Source organism: Panulirus ornatus, chromosome 4, assembly GCF_036320965.1.
Source record: "Panulirus ornatus isolate Po-2019 chromosome 4, ASM3632096v1, whole genome shotgun sequence".
NCBI classification, from domain to species: domain Eukaryota; kingdom Metazoa; phylum Arthropoda; class Malacostraca; order Decapoda; family Palinuridae; genus Panulirus; species Panulirus ornatus.
The window spans coordinates 63,712,726-63,729,711 of record NC_092227.1 but is presented as its reverse complement, the minus strand read 5'-3'; the positions used below and the strand labels follow the sequence as shown (position 1 = coordinate 63,729,711).

The 16,986-nt window shown below is 42.7% G+C and overlaps 1 protein-coding gene across 1 annotated transcript in view; it reads right to left on the bottom strand.

Moving 5' to 3' along the window:
* The window catches only part of LOC139766738 (uncharacterized), a 1,106,342-nt gene that overhangs the window by 1,008,934 nt on the left and 80,422 nt on the right, over nucleotides 1-16,986 (bottom strand).

Below are 16,986 nucleotides of genomic sequence, written 5' to 3'. Positions count from 1 at the left end.
ACCGCAAATAATGGGCACGTATCGGAAATCGTTCGCTGGTACTACCCCACTCCGAGCGTGTGTGTGTGTGTGTATAGGGGGAAGTTTTGTTGTGGATGGACCATGAAGAGGGGGTTGATCTGACACTGAATGGGGCAAAGATTATGTGGAACGTGTTGTGTGTGTGTGTGTACATCACTGTACATGACAGAGAGGGAGTTTAAACCTTCATACCATCTGAAGGAGTTTCTATTCTCATGTCTCACGATCTCGTAACCTTTCCTTATGACCACACAACTTCTGCAACTTCCCTTTACTGTTCAACCTTCAAGTCTCATGACTTACCTTACTGGATTCATCCACAATTCCACGAATACATAATTCACTTTTCTTCTGAAAATTTCCTTTCTTAGTATCTTGCTATGATCTCTTGAGTGTTCTTCCTTTGCATCTTTCAAAAAACTAGTCACTTAATACAGTCAATTTGATAAAGAAACTTGACTGTTGCAATCGAGTCTCCTCTCTCTATCCTTTCTCTCGTTTGGTAAACAAATTAATGACCTCTGACCTGGCCCTATCACTCTGCTCATTTTTCTGGTCTCATTTCGTTGCCCATCACAGGACCTTCACTCCTACATCAATTTTTTTCTTTACGAACATAACTCTAATATAAGCTTAATAGAAACTGTAGATAGCTTCCTCAATATCGCCTTATCCACGTACTTACATACAGTTCTGAAACCACCTGATAAATAAGAATTTCCTGAACAGTGTTCCTAACACAGTGTTCAGGGGATTGGTTGATAAAATCAGTTACTTGTACACACTGCAGTGTGTCTCATGCTAGATTAAAGTCATGTCTACGTCTTCTTTCAGAATGAATCGTTTCATGACGTTGCATTTCGCTGGGGAAAAAAAAATGATCAACCCTATATCTGCTGAAGTTTGTCTGCATCCCTTTGTATACTGGTACAATCTTGGTCATTACTTATTTCTCTCCCATATTCATTCGTTCAGTTCGGTCCGTTGTTAGATTTCCTAGACGTTAGCAGGGCAAGATATAAGAGTCAGAACCTGTTCTAAACATGAAAATATAAAAAGTAGTTTTTGTTTTTGTTTTCATAAACATAGATCATAAACTACAGCGGCCCAGAGACCTAGCCCTTTGGCACACCAGTGGTTACCCCAGCCCACCAAGATAAGGGAAAATAACACTGATATTAGTTCTCTGTTCCCCTCCTCTCAAACACTCTCTCCATTACACATTCTTGGAATCTAGCTTCGTTACCAGTCACTGGTGAGGAACTGAGATTTGCTTTGTGGCTGTCAAAGAACTGGCGGTCCAGCTATTCATCGCTGTTCTTTAAACAAATCTCCTTCTGTCCTTTCTCTGAAGTCATCTTCGTAAGTAAGCATCCATTTGGTTTACGATTATCCTGAACAGACCACAGTCATCAGAGACTCCGGTTCGCAGCTCCATACAATTTCTCCATTTTTCTCCAAGTGATATATATATTTTTTTTCTTCATTTCAAGCAAGGTTTCATGAGTTTCCGCACACCTGAGTACATATGGACAGACTGGATCAGATCCCCATCTCTTATATGGAACAAGGTCCTTCAACAGCCTATATAGGCCTTTTCTAACAATTCTGTGCAATCCACTCCTTTCCTCTCAGCCTGTCTCACTGGTGCTAGGGTCACAGTGTCTTTCACTGCTAGAACTCTATGGAATTCATCGCTCACTTTCTAGCATATTTTCCCATCTTACTCAACAAGCCTTCTCTCTGCATTCTAATTGTACCTTCGTTGCTTTCATTACGTTGTTTTTTGTCCTTTAAACCTTTTCTGAGGATTGTAAATTATGTACATTTTAATGAAGGTTATAATTTTTGTTACTTTCCAATAACGTCCACCATCCTGACAGTTAATACTGTTCTTCACTAAATGGGCCGGATACTCTTCCTCTGTCTTCCCTTTCCTTCTTTGTTGTATGGCTCCTTCGTCTCCTTCCGTGTATGGCTCAAGGAGAGATCTGATACAATGATTCCATGTATGGCTCCTTCGTCTCCTTAAGTGTATGGCTCAAGGAGAGATCTGATAAGATGTTTCCATTCTTCTGGTAAGTCCCCAGCACGGTCTCGGAACACCATACCACCATACCTTCCGCCACTAATCCATCCACACTTGCACACGTTAATTTCAGTCCTACACCCGTCTTCTCTCTCTCTCTCTCTCTCTCTCTCTCTCTCTCTCTCTCTCTCTCTCTCTCTCTCTCTCACACACACCTTCTGGTGTGGATGGTCTTCCATTCAGCCGCTTTTTTTTCCACTGAGACTTGTTTTCTTTCCTTTTCTCTCGCCCTCCCTTTGATCTGTTTCCTCTGATGAAAACCCCTTTGGGTTTTTCACAGGGGGCAAGTTTTCTCAGCATGCCTTACTACCACCTGGCTATTACATACCACTTGCAACATAATATCTACTTATCTTCCCCTTTCTTCCTCTCTATATTTCTCGGTTTTCTTTGTCTCTTTTTATTCCGTTTTCATTTGCCCCCCATTGATTTACGTACCGCAATTGCCTCTCTTCCTTTAATGGAATGTTTTACCCATCAACACCAAAAATAGTCTACTAACTCTGCGTCTCTGTACTTCCTCCTCCACTAACTCCAGGGTCTTCGGTTCAGTTCATTTGTTGGTAACTTCTGCACGATTCATGAATCCATCTTGTGTCTCCTCCTTAAATCTGCATTTTCTCCCTCATACACTTAAGTCGGAAAACTCCAACAGCTTACTCATTAAGAACATGTGCTTCACTAATGACTTTGCCTGAGGGGGTGGGGGGTTAAACTGTCTTATTAACAGCTTCTTAAATTAATTTCCTGAGCCTGTGTTTCATCAATGGCCCCCTAAGAACTCTGTCCTTCTCCTGGTGTTAACATCCACTATCTACCTTCCTTAGCCTCACAGTTATTTCCCGCTCCCTTACTCCTACTTTTCATTGATCAATCTTTGTTCTCCCGTGTTTTTACTCGAAATACTTCCCTTGATACATATTTCTTTCCTTTAAAACTGGAATAACAACTGCCTCCGGTCATTACCAACAGTAATTGTGATCTCTTTCCACTGGCTACATTTCTTCTTTTTCTATCATCAGTTCCTTCAAACATTTAGGTCAGTGATTCTTTGTCATCCTACTCTTCACTTCCTTATTCATTATCCACTTATCTGCCTTTCTATGGCTCTTCCTGTTTCATTCTGTAAGGCCTCACTCTCATCCTTTCTCCTGCAATATCAAAAGCTTAGAAAAACTTCATCCAGCTTTTCTAGAAGACATGCTGACAATGATACCGTAAAAAATCTATTTTCCTTACCTGATTGCAATCGTGTGTCTTTTCATAAGCTTGGCTTTGATATAATAATGACAAGACACGTATTAAATCCTTTCGTCATGGTGATGGTAGCAGTACAACATGTCATATTTGTCTGCACCGAGAATGTTAGAGCACTAGAACAGCTTTCAGGCTCTGGGAAGGAGTTATACTTAGGAAGCTTCATACTACGCATCTGAGACAAGCCAGCCTCGTTTTCTCTGTACACGTCCGTCACACTCCAACGTCTCCAGGAACGGGAGTAGGTCGTCCTGTTCCTCATTCAGGGCGAACTGAGTGGATAACTCTACGCTGTTCAGTCTCTCTCTCTTAGTTCATATAGACCGAGCCGTTTAGGTCCCATTACTAGAATAACGTCGGCGTAACTAACGCAGCCAAGTGACAGTGATAAGGGACAATGTTGGTGGAAGGATCTGCATCGAGGAATCACATGAAGAGGTTGGTTCATACCACACTGGCTGGTTAATGCTGCCCAAAATGACGACCTGAAGTTTACAGTGTAAAGAAAACCCGTAAACACAGAAGACCTGAGGCAGTGCTCCTCTTACCATGAAGAAGGATTACACTGTGTCATCAACAACGCTCACTCACACACGCTTCAAGATGTGCCACTGTGTATGTGGTTTTGTGTCTGTCAGTGTGTGTTCTGTCTATCTGTCCGTCTGTCTCGACCTGTTTTTGTGTGCATGTGTGTGTGTGTGTCTGTAAATATGTATCAATGTACGTAAGTATGTATGTGCATGATGTACTGTGCGTATGGGGATAGGAGGAAGCAGTTTGTATGCGAGGGAGACACAGTGTTTCTGTGAAGAGCAACTCGTGGTGTGTAGAGAAGACGGTGTGACCCTGGCAGACATAGTGCAGGGGTTGGCAACGTTGCCACTCACTACTTACTCTCAAAATCATTAGCACGTGTGACCATTCTCTCTCTCTCTCTCTCTCTCTCTCTCTCTCTCTCTCTCTCACAAAAGTTTCGGACAATAATATAACTTCAGAATACATGAATTACGTCAAATCATCATCAATATTATCAGTGCCACACACACACACAAAGGTCTCCGCGTGCCACCTTTGACACACGACCCAACGATGACAACCCCTGGCATACTGTGTACGGAAAGGAACATTCCTGTGCGAGTGAAAAAGACACCGTGACAAGTGTTGATTCACCTAATTACATATTTTCGTCTTCGGTGGATGAGCAAATAATTACACTGCCCCACATCGAAGACAAACAATGAGCCAGCCAGCCTCGCTTGAGCCAGCCTCGTTGAAAAACATTCAGATTACTGATGCATATTTTATTCGCCCTTAATGAATTCTACATATTGATAATGCTGTTGCTATAGTAAACATATCCTTTACATTCCATCTTACAAGGGTTCCACATTCGTTCCCCAAGTCCACTCCTCCTCCACTCTCAAAAATCTATCGTCATTTAAACCAGTCAGTCTGTTCAGAATGGTGCAAGTCCTTCTTTCCCTTATAGTATTTAAGGAAGGTAATTGGAGCAGTGTTTCTAGATTCTGTTCCTAGTCCACACACTCCATTTCGGGCAACATTCTGAAGGAGTCCACTGTTTATGAGATCGTCTTCATCTTTCCTGGTTCCTGGATCAACAGTGGGCATTTCTAACCCTCCCACTGCAATCAACTCTTAGAATACGATCTTTAAAAAGCTAAGCCAACTCTGTTGAATCCTTCCTTCATTATTGTTATTATCTTATTACCATTATAATTACCTTAGGATTAATTTCTATTAAAAAGTCCTGGTGCTATGTAGGACCCTTTCTAAAGATGCGCTATATTCAGTGGCAGGGAGATGCACACTCCTTTGGAGTGAAAAGTTCTTTTTTTTTGACGAAACTGTATTCAAAATCATATAACCTCACCAGAGGTGACTTTTCACTCTTGGTCTGACCTCGAGCAGGCCGAGTCCGGTAACACCTGTTGCTTATGTATCTTATGGGGGTTACTCCATCAACTCCGCCGGGTACAGTCTAATACAGTAGTCCTCTGAACACTTTATGTAATATCCTCTCCATTAACGTCACCCAACCTTCATCCACTTGGGTTACCATCCACCCTCGAAGGCCTGTGTTGTATCCAGGTGCTGGAAGTTGCACGACGCGTGATCGTCCACCTTCGGTAACGCTATACCAGAGATAGTACACCCTTCCAGTCTTCAGCCTGGAATGCTGGGATCCCCAGGTCTTGGGCCACAGCCTTCCAGTCTTCAGCCTGGAATGCTGGGATCCCCAGGTCTTGGGCCAGTACCCGGGACATCCCAAGTCTTCGACCAGATATGGGGAAGCCTCAAATCTTGAACCAGAACGCGGGAGTTCCCAAAGCTTGATCCAGTATGCAGGAATTCCCAAAGCTTGATCTAGGACGCGTGGAATCCCCTAAAGCTTGATCCAGGACGCGGGGAATTCCCTAAAGCTTAATCCATGACGCGTGGAATCCCCAAAGCTTGATCCAGGACGCGGGGAATTCCCTAAAGCTTAATCCATGACGCGGGGAATTCCCAAAGCTTGATCCAGGACGCGGGGAATTCCCAAAGCTTGATCCAATACACGTGGAATTTCCAAAGCTTGATCCAATACACGTGGAATTTCCAAAGCTTGATCCAATACATGTGGAATTCCCAAAGCTTGATCCAATACATGTGGAATTCCCAAAGCTTGAGCCACGATGCGTGAAATCCCTAAAGCTTGAGCCAGGACCGGTGGAATAAAATCGTTCGAAATCCGCCCAAAGAAAGTGTCCATGAGTTGCCTCAACACCACACATCCGGACCTGTGGTGTCAGCCGCCTCCAAAAAGCTACGATGCAATCACCTGGCGTCCGCCCGAAATTAGGTCCCCAAAGCTCACCCAGAATGCCCCAGGACCCGACCTGTGGCACACGGGACCTCCCCAAAGACGACTATAAAACCCTAGACGTTCGCATGATTAAACCTCGAAGTTCAAGCCTCCCAAAAGACCGACTATAAAACCCCAGACGTTCGCATGATTAAACCTCGAAGTTCAAGCAATATGTCGTTTATCAATTCATCTTCCTTTTCTCTAAGGTTGCTCCACATTTAGCCTAAAGTAACAACTCCCTTTTGCACTTGGTAAAGTTATGAACTATACTCGAATTAACCTTAAACCTATAATTTGTTCCTCACTCGCGCTTCTCCTCCTCCCTCCTAATCCTTACATAATTACTTCCAGCTAATTTGTACTTCTCATGAGCTAGTGCGCGGGGGAAACTTTCGCACTATCTCCATAAGAAGTCTTACCCACTTCTCCACCTCATATCACTGGTACCAAACCATGTATTACTACCCCCTAACCCTTCCTTTAAGTTCTTTATCCGCAATCCACATACTTCCATAATACTCACACGACTTACAAAACACACTCCACTCAAAATCACCAACACGCTCCACTCGACATCAACACGCTCCACCCAACATCGCAAACACACTCCACCCAACATCAACGCTCCAACTAACATGAACACGCCCCACCCAACATCACCAACACGCACGACCCAACATCGCAAACACACTCCACCCAACATCTCCATCTTTATTCAGAACCCTTACCCAATTCATACAGTTTAAGAATTCACATATTTCATTATGATGATCCTCTACTATATCATTCCATTTAGATTTCCCCTGGGCTTCCAACCCTCGTCATGGTCTCTCCACTAAGATAATCCAACCTCACTACTAATATAAACAATATTGCCCAGCGGTAGTGCACATCCTGGTTCCACAATGAACTGGTCTAAGTAATAATCCTGTATCGTTTCCAATATTTCCTTGTCTACATTCCCTCGCTCAAACACCAATTAACTTCTTGGAATTAATGTCTGCCAATATAATGAAGTCTCGTTCCTCTTCTCTCCACAGACACACAAACGCCCTTGAATACCAGTCTCATTCTTCTGTTCTATGTACACGCTTCATCCCCTGGTCTACTAATATCCTTAGAATGGTTTATACATAGCTAACGAGCGTTTACCTCTCACTAATCGTGCATGCTCTCCCTGGGGAAGGAGCAGCGACCTTCTCTTACCTACTTTACTCAGCTTCGTTTCAGCAATTTGCCGCTACATCACCATCTATCCGATGCCCATCACCCTCACACTATACTCCGTCTATGTTAGTACAGAAACGTGGGTGCGTCTGTGTTAAGCACGGTTTATGAGGTGGGCACACAGCAGTGTGTCAGTGGAAGGGCACCGGGTCTTTATGTCCGTGTGGGGAGGGAACAGTGTGTTGATGGAGGGCATAATTGGTCCTTGGAAGGCTCATTCTTTGGCGGGAGGGGACGTGTTTGCAGAGCGAGCAACATAATGATGGAATGCATGGTTGATATGGAAGGGAGAGTGAGTGGCTGTACTGAGGCAACAACAATGTATGTGGGGCAGAGAGCAATGCGTGTGGAGGAGTCGTATCTGCCCGAGTTTGGGGTTAAAGTGTGTCTTTGTGTCGAGGAGGTGTGTGTGTGCGCGCGCGTGCTGAAGAACAATGCGTGTGTTGAGGGAGCAGTAAGCGTCAAAGAGCAACATATGATTACTATTTGTTATTCCTAATTGTGCGCTACGGACAGATAATTTTACACTCGTGTTGTCCCTTGTTTTAACCTTTCAAATACGTATGTACCATGTCTTTACACACACACACACACACACACACACACACACACCAGCCTGAGTCTGGTACCCATTTATGGACCAGCTCCGAGGGGAGGACTGTACACCTGGGTTGGGTGTAGGCCGACTGCCACACCCAGGATCGAACTCATGTGGCTCAGACCTCGGGCTGGCTCATGCTAACTCATGGTCAGTAACGCTAACCACTTCACTACGGAGGCACGTGTGTGTGTGCGTGTGTGTGTGTGTTTAAAAGAGAAAAGGAGCCTGTAAATATGTGACAGACAGTACTTACCTACCAACGAACACCTCCCACAAAAGGTATGGCGAGCAGCGCCTACCGCTTATGCTACTTGATTCCACGGTGCTGGTGTTATGCGATGCTACATACATGATGTAATTCTATAGATTGGGATCATCCGCAACAACTTTATTTATCCAGTTTTCTTTTAAATGCTTCACGACTCACTCATCACAGATTTCTTTTTCTCTACCATCGACCAATTCATTGATGATCCTCTCCCTCTTTCATGCTGGGTCCTTAATTAAACACCTTTGCTTGGTGATCTTTTGATATATATATTCCTCGGCTTCTTTATAGACTTAATCACACCATTTCTATCAGATGCCATTATCATTTTTTACCTATGAAGATTTCTTTAATGACCTCATCTGTTGCCATACACGAGTTATCATAAATCTTTTTCTTCTTACTAGACTGTACAGAAGTTCAAGTCTTTCCAGTCTCTCGTGTCAATGGTGGGTCAGCTCACTTCAGTGGTGACCATAGAACACAGCATTCGTTAAGTTTGCTTCTGATACACACAACACGAAGATTACCATCATTACGTTCTTATCTCTTGTAAGTAATGAGGGGGAGTCTCATTATCACACTACTCATTACCTGGTTAGATCGTACCATTTTTCTTAAATATGGTCTTCATTATGTTGACTCTTACATCTAAAAACATTTCTCTCATTCTCAACATTTTTTTTCTTCTTCTTCTTTAAGACGGTGGTAAGGTATCACTGTAGTAATAATCGTTCTGTGATATTTGCACACTTGTCCATAATTTCCTGCACTAAATCGTACCGAGGTCTGCATTACCCTTTTCGAAAAGAGTTGACCAACTGTTGGTGGACAGAACTGAAGCTATATTGCATTCTTCAGCAACTGACATGGATACAGCTGATGGCGTCACTGTTCATATCAAGAATGTCTCACGTGCACATCTACTGGATAACATTAGTAACCTGAATTTCCAAATTCATTACAACGCCTCGTTAAGAAATGGGCGAGGAGAAAATATGATGCGCAAACTCTCGATCGAAAATCAAGGATCGTATCGTTATACTCAAGGATCATACCATTATGCTCAAGGATTGTACCATTATAACCAAGGAATGTACCATTATACTCAAGGATCGTACCATTATACTCAAGGATCGTATCGTTATACCCAAGGATCGTACCATTATACCCAAGGATCGTACCATTATACTCAAGGATCGTATCGTTATACTCAAGGATCGTATCATTATACTCAAGGATCGTATCATTATACTCAAGGATCGTATCATTATACTCAAGGATCGTATCATTATACTCAAGGATCGTATCATTATACTCAAGGATCGTATCATTATACTCAAGGATCGTATCGTTATACTCAAGGACTGTAATGTTATACTCAAGGATCGTATGGTTATACTCAAGGACTGTAATGTTATACTCAAGGGATTCATATCATCATCATCAGTCTAAACATGGACCTCATTATACAAGTCAAGAAAATATTACAGTAAAGAGTAACTTCATCCCCAGAACTAAAATCCACGTGAAATAATATTTCATCTGGGCACAAGAAGCACATTTAAATCCAATTTTTTCCTCGCTGTTGCCACTCTTCATTAACAAACACAATAAACAATAAACCTTTGCTTATTCTATTTCGCCTCGAAAAGAAAATGTACGAAAAATATTTCACATTTAACTCGGGCACTGAAGCAAGAAAGTTTACCTTTGAAGAAAATTAAGCTGAAGGTCACTCTTAACTGATGAACTTTAAACATAAAAATCTTAATGATAAAACTTTGATAAAATGAATTTAGTTAACGGCTGAAAAATGACATATCACCTCACACATTTGTATTTTCAAATTCTGTAGTCTTTCATTTTTTTGGAAACTCTACAGAAATGCAGGATCGTGACACTTGTATATTCTTATAGCAACATTGTTCCGCTGAAGTTTGCAACTGTGATATAGATAATACACGCACACACATATATATATATATATATATATATATATATATATATATATATATATATATATATATATATATATGCAGATATAACCTTGATTTTATTTGCATCGGATATACAAAAGATTCCCTAAACATGCACAGTATATATATATATATATATATATATATATATATATATATATATATATATATATATATATATATGGCAGCAGTAGTTTTAACATTTGCTATAGTAATATAAATTCCCCAGGATGTCTCTCTGTGGATGTTGAAGCGATAACCTCTCTTCGTCATCCACTGATAGGTTTTTCTGATCTTTAGCCAAGGCCATCTTTAACAACTTCTGTCGCTCTACCTTTCCTTCACTTTTCCCTTCTGATGGTACCATAGCTGTCTCTGGTGTAGACAAAGCAACTCTTTCTGGTTCCAGTTTCTCCTCTAACTCCACCTTCGATGACTAACATTCCTTCACTTCTGATCCTCTGATGCTCCTCTTACTAATCCCATGTCGCTTCCCGTGATCTCTTTTCGGACTGTCCGAAAAGCGCTTCTCTCTCTGGACACAAGCAAGGCTTATGGTCCTGATGGCATCCACCCCCGTGTACCGAGTGTGCCTCTGAACTTACACCTGTTAAGTTTAATGCCTCCAAGATAGTTTCTACCTATCTCTCTGTCGAACATTCCTCACAACTGTCGTCTCTCCTTTGACAGTTCTGGAATTCCACCTCTTGACTCGATGAACATATTTGGTAATATTGTAACATCCACTCTTTCTTGGAAACCTCACATTTCAGGAATAGCCAAGTCTGCTTCTAAAAAACTGGGTGTCCCGTTTAGATGTCGAAACCTCTTTTCTTTTGAACAGTTGTTCCGTTTATACAAAGTATTCATTCGTCCTTGTATGGAGTACTGCTCTCACATCTGGAGTGGTTCTAGCTCTGCTCCTTACTTGACCAGAGTCCACAGCGGTCCACCTTATAAACAGTCAAGCTAACTTCCAAACTTGACCCGCTCGTCCTACGCCGCAAAGTTGGTTCATCTTCCCTTTTCTATAGGTATCATTTTGGCTTTTGCTCCCGAGAGCTGGCTGTTTGTGTGCCCCCACCACTTGCAAGACCATGCAATACTCGGCAACCAGCTGCGTCACATGATTACTGTGTGGCCGTTGGCAACTCGAGGGTGAGCCGTTTTGATAACTGTTACTTTCCCTACAGGGCGAAGCTTTAGAACTCCTTCCTTCTCATGTCTTTCCCAATAACTAAGACCAGGCACATTTCAAAAGACAGGAGTTTCACTTCCTCCGAAGTTCTTAAATACTTTCCCTTGTCTTGTCTTTTGCACCTTTCATAATTCTCTCTATATTCCAATTAAGGCCCAGCCTTGATGTGGCCTTTCGTCCGTGCCTGGAGCCTTCAACAGAGTTTCCCTCAGGGTGTAAGACCCACTTGACGAGTGTGTGGACTCTTACTCACTCACTCCTGGTGCTCTCCCGGGTCCTGAACAGACCAGCATCAACAAACAACAACGCCTCACCCGTGTTTCCCAGACTTCCACTCCAACGTGTAATTATCTCCACACATTTTTTTTTTCTCTCTACCATCCCGGAGAAATAGCTTCATTCACTCCCGCGGTGCGAACCCCCTTCAGAATCTCATTAGTCGGCACCACTTTTCCGCAGGAGTCCCTTTGCCTCTCCCTCTCTCTCAGTCAGCCAACATCCAATACACTGGGAAATCTGTGGAACAGCATAAACCACACCAGACCACGACTTTGCGTGCCGTGAACCATGGATCGTACTCTAGACACATAAATAAGTTGTGCAGGACACCACGAACATACGTTACACCACGTAAATACACACACAAGACGCCAGGAACGTACAATACACCATGGTTATACACGATACACCGTGTTGTGTATGGCCAGACCACGACCATACAGCCCATGCTTGTCTAACCCACACACACACACACACACACACACACACACAGTAGCGCAGTGGTTTGCTTTGTAACCCACCAATTTAACATGCCTGGGTTGGAATTCCTAACGGGGCGGCCGGCTCACAGTCGACCCATCTGTTCATCCTTCCCTATGGGGCTGGTCGATAAATGGTCAACTGACGTTGGCTGGGGTGTGTGCGTGTGTGTGTGTGTGTTTATACATAAGACAAAGACAAGGCATACATACAAGATTAGGAGACGGAATACGAGTGTAACAAGCCCTCCTCTTGTAAAACACATGGTAATTAGAAATAGTAATGACACACACCATCCAGGTTATTACGACCATACCACATCATTCCACCGAACACAGCAAGATCTTCCTGTATGGTTATAGCCTGACGATACAACACATGATCATACAACACATGATCATACAATAGGCTACCACCATACATCAAAGCATGATCATGCAGTACATCATGATCATACAACAGGCCATGACCATACAGTACATCACAATCATACAACAGGCTAAGACCATACATCACATCATGATCATACAACAGGCTATGATCATACAGTACATCACAATCATACAACAGGCTAAGACCATACATCATGATAATACAACAGGCTATGACCATACAGCATAACATGATCATACAGCAGTGACCCTTAACCCTTCAGTTACCAACAACATAACTGAAGAAGTATCATTTACACTCGCGTTTTCTTTCCTACATCCACCCTCGCGTATTAAGGACTCAGTGATAACACTCCTAGCACAACCCGTCACAGTCTTCGCAACAAAGTTAGCAACTAACAGCATCTATTCTTCTCCAGGTCTCACGATCGCCTCGACGATATTTCCCTTTAAACAACAGAAGCCACACGACCATCATCTGTGATGCCAACAACAGCATCTAAAACCCTTCATCAGTAGCCTCACCTTCACTATGCACCATCGAACTCCCTACCCCAACCTACATCCCCTCAATTCTATATTTTTCTATGTAGCTCTTATGACCTAGCAATACAATCCTTTCCCCCACATTTAAGTCCGCATCCTCCAGGCCTCTAAGCATAAGGCGCTAATACCAGCGGATGCTGATCCATCATATCCAGAGAGCTCTAAAAAGAACTCTATCTTTCAAAATCTTGATGCAGTCTTACAATCATTCTCCTGGACTGGTTTAAGCCAACCTCGCTTTTCACAGAGAATTATCTTTTGTTTTAAGCCATCGCCTGCCAAAATATCCCGTTCCTACCCTGACAAACTGACCCGTTCATCTCCTACAAAGATAGTCTGTTCATCTCATTCCAAAATGGCCTATCAATCTTCAGCCAAAACAGCCAGTTAAAAAAAAAAAAAAAAAAAAAAAAGAGCCCATCATTTTTCTCTTAAAGTTTACCTCATCATTCTTCCAGGATCTGCATCGTCTTTCCTTATATTTACACACTACAAAACGTCTTTTTCTTTTCGATGCAAGACTATATATTCCACACTGCTTGCCCCTCCATTCTTCATTACTTTCTGGAAAGATTCACTTTCCTTTATACTCAGATTTTCTTAGCAACCATCTTCCTCAAACCCTCACTCCACCATGATCTCCCGCCACACACACAACTTATAATTCTAGTGCCACACCTCACACTTCTGTGACAGTATCCATGAATGCACTCCTCACGTCATTCTATATATACGCCAGCCTTCACGTCCCTCCACATCCAGGTTTGACGTCCCTCCACATCATCCCAGCGTCTGTGCATTTCCATCGACATCCATTATCTGCTCACTTTAATTTCTAATTTTTATATTACTGTTTCTTAACTCTGTCTCGTATACACCTATCTATCTATATCTACCCATCTCTCTAACTATCGATCAATCGTCATTAACTCCATTCCTAATGTTTATGGGTTACTGCAGGTAATAGCAGCTTCTGAAATGAACTCACACACCCTTCTACATCCTTTGCCCTGTGTGCTAAACTGAAACACTCGATTTCTTGATACACAGCACCTAGCATATCTAAATCTCCCTTCCCCCATCTTAAAGATATCTTTAGAAATTTCACCTTCTCAACCTCACAGATTCAACATCTATTCCATTCAGCAACATAGACCTGGAAATCTCGTGTTGTTTTCAACCAAGAATCATATACGACTAACTTTTATTCCTACAAGACTGAATACTTAACCGATTTCTGGAAACAAGCAACTCACCATAAGCAATGCAAGAGTGCGTGGCATACGTGTAAATATCCTACAATCTCAAGCATCCATTCTTTACCATCAAGCCAGACACACCATGAGACACAGTGAGTTGATGTACATGTACGTTCTTGACTCCCTCGCCGTGCACGTACTCAGCAAGCCACGGCGGAGGGAGGGTGATCACGTTACTCACCTCGTAATAAAACTACCATGTTAGATGTGGGTCTCTGACCGTCTCCGTGGGGAGGCCTCTCATGCGACGGCGATGAACCAATGTTCATAACATTCCCGTCTCGAGTCACCTGATAAACGTGACGCATATTCCAAGTCACTAAATACCCGCTTGAGGTAACTGTGGTCATTATCGCAGCAAGCCCTAACAATAATGGCTCAACTGATCAAACTATTCGTTTATCTTTATCTATATCTTTATTGCAAAGAGCACACAGCAAATGAGCGCAAGAATAGTGCTTAACAAAATCCTTTGCAGACGCCACTTCTAAGCGGTGGCAGTCTGAAGCTACATGGAGCATAATATTCTTTGTGGAAATATTCATAGTTTAAAATAAGCATCAATCTTGGAGAATACACTTCGGTCCATGATCCTTACCGTCACTGAACAATAATGGGAGTCGTTATGAATGTCAAAATATTCATAAAACTCTTGAACGCAGCTATTTTTGTATAATCACACATACCAGGGGACAGAGTAGCAAAAATATTACTCGTGTGTGCATCGGAGCAGGTGGCTAATAATTGGGGAGCTGGGGGCGTGGACGTCCTCCTCTCCTGTATTAACTGTACAAAAGAGGAAAAAAATGATGGGGACAAGCCAGAATCAGAACAAATTGAGGAGAAAAAGAGAGTAAATGGGAACATCAGTAGATGCAGCAGATGGGGAACTGATATCACGCAAAGAGGAATTGAAGAAGAAATGAAGTGAGTAATGTGAAGGACTGTTGAATGTGTTAAATGACTAGGTGGCAGATGTTTGGTGTTTGCGATGTGGAAGTATGTGAACCGAAACTCGTGGCTAGATGAAACTAAAAGGGGAGGTGAATGCCTTGCATAACATCAAGTGCAGCGAAGTGGTTGGGGTTGTCGCTCAATTTCTTAAAGGGGGAGACAGTGTCCCTGAATGACGAATTAGGATTTTCAATGTATATATGGCGCTAGATGAGGTAGCCGAGGACTGGAAGAACTCGTCTATGGTGACACTGTATACAGACAAAAGAGACGAAGAACTCTTCTATGGTGACACTGTATACAGACAAAAGAGACATAAGTGAATGTTCGAATTACAGAGGTGAAGTTTATCGAGTGTACCTGGCGAGTTGTATGGAAGAGTGGCATCTAAGAGGCTGGTGGCATGTACAGAGCAGCAGAGTTGTGAGGAATAATGTGGTTTCAGGAGTGGTAGAGGATGTTTTGAGCAGGTGTTTGTTTCGAGTAATTTGAGCGAGAAATATTCAGAGAAACGTAAGGATTTGTATGTTGCATTTATGGATCTGGAGGAAGCGTATGATAAGGGTGGTAGAGATGCTTTGCGGAAAGTATTATGAATATATGGTTTAAGAGGAAAGCTTCTTGAAGCAGCGAGGAGTTTATGGTCAGGAGAATATGGTGTGCGTACGGGTAGGAACAGAGTAAATGTTTCCAGGAGAAGGTTGGTCTTCGGCAGGGGAGTGTAATGTAACCATGACTGGTTAATCAGTTTATGGATGGTATGGTAAGGGAAATGAACGCGAGGGTCTTGGGGAGAGAAGGTCTCTAGTCTAACTCGGTGAAGGGGGTCTGGGAGATGACAGCGTCTGTTTGCTGACAACACAGCCCTGGTGGCAGATTCAAAAGAGAAACTGCTGAATCTGATACCCGAGATTGAGAGAATAAGTGTAAGGAGAATGCTCAGAGTTAACTTGAATGAAAGATTAAGTTTAGTTGTGGAGAGAGACAATGTAGGTTGGACTGCAAGTCTGAATGGAGAGAACCCAGAAGCGGAGTTTCTTAATACTGGGGAGTGAGTATGGTAGAAGATGATAGAACCATGGAAGATGAAGCGAGCCACTGAGTGAGTGAGGGAACTAAGGTCTTTGGCGCGCTGGTACAGTAGCCGCAGAGGCATTGTATGGATGCGAGGCATGGGTCCAAGATCAATGAGTAAGGAAGAAGGTGAATGTGTTGGAAATTAAATGTTTGATGATAACATACGATGTGCCAGAAGGGTTGATCGAATAAGATACGATACGGTAAGAGAAATGTTTGGTGGTAAGAGGAGTATGTTAGGAGGTGAAGAGGTTGCGCTGGAATGGTTTGGACGTATGGAGAAGATGAGCGAGAAGAAGCTTAGAGGGTTAAACATGCTGGAAGCGGAGGGAACAAAGAGAAAGAAGAAAACGAGGACGAAAGGGAGGAATGAAGTGAAAGCTGTCCTTTGGGTGGTTGGGTTTTGACACAGAGGCGGGTGTGAGATTTGCAAGAGATACAGCGAACTGGAGCGAGGTGGTGTACTGGTGACGTCCTGTCAACAGACTGAACC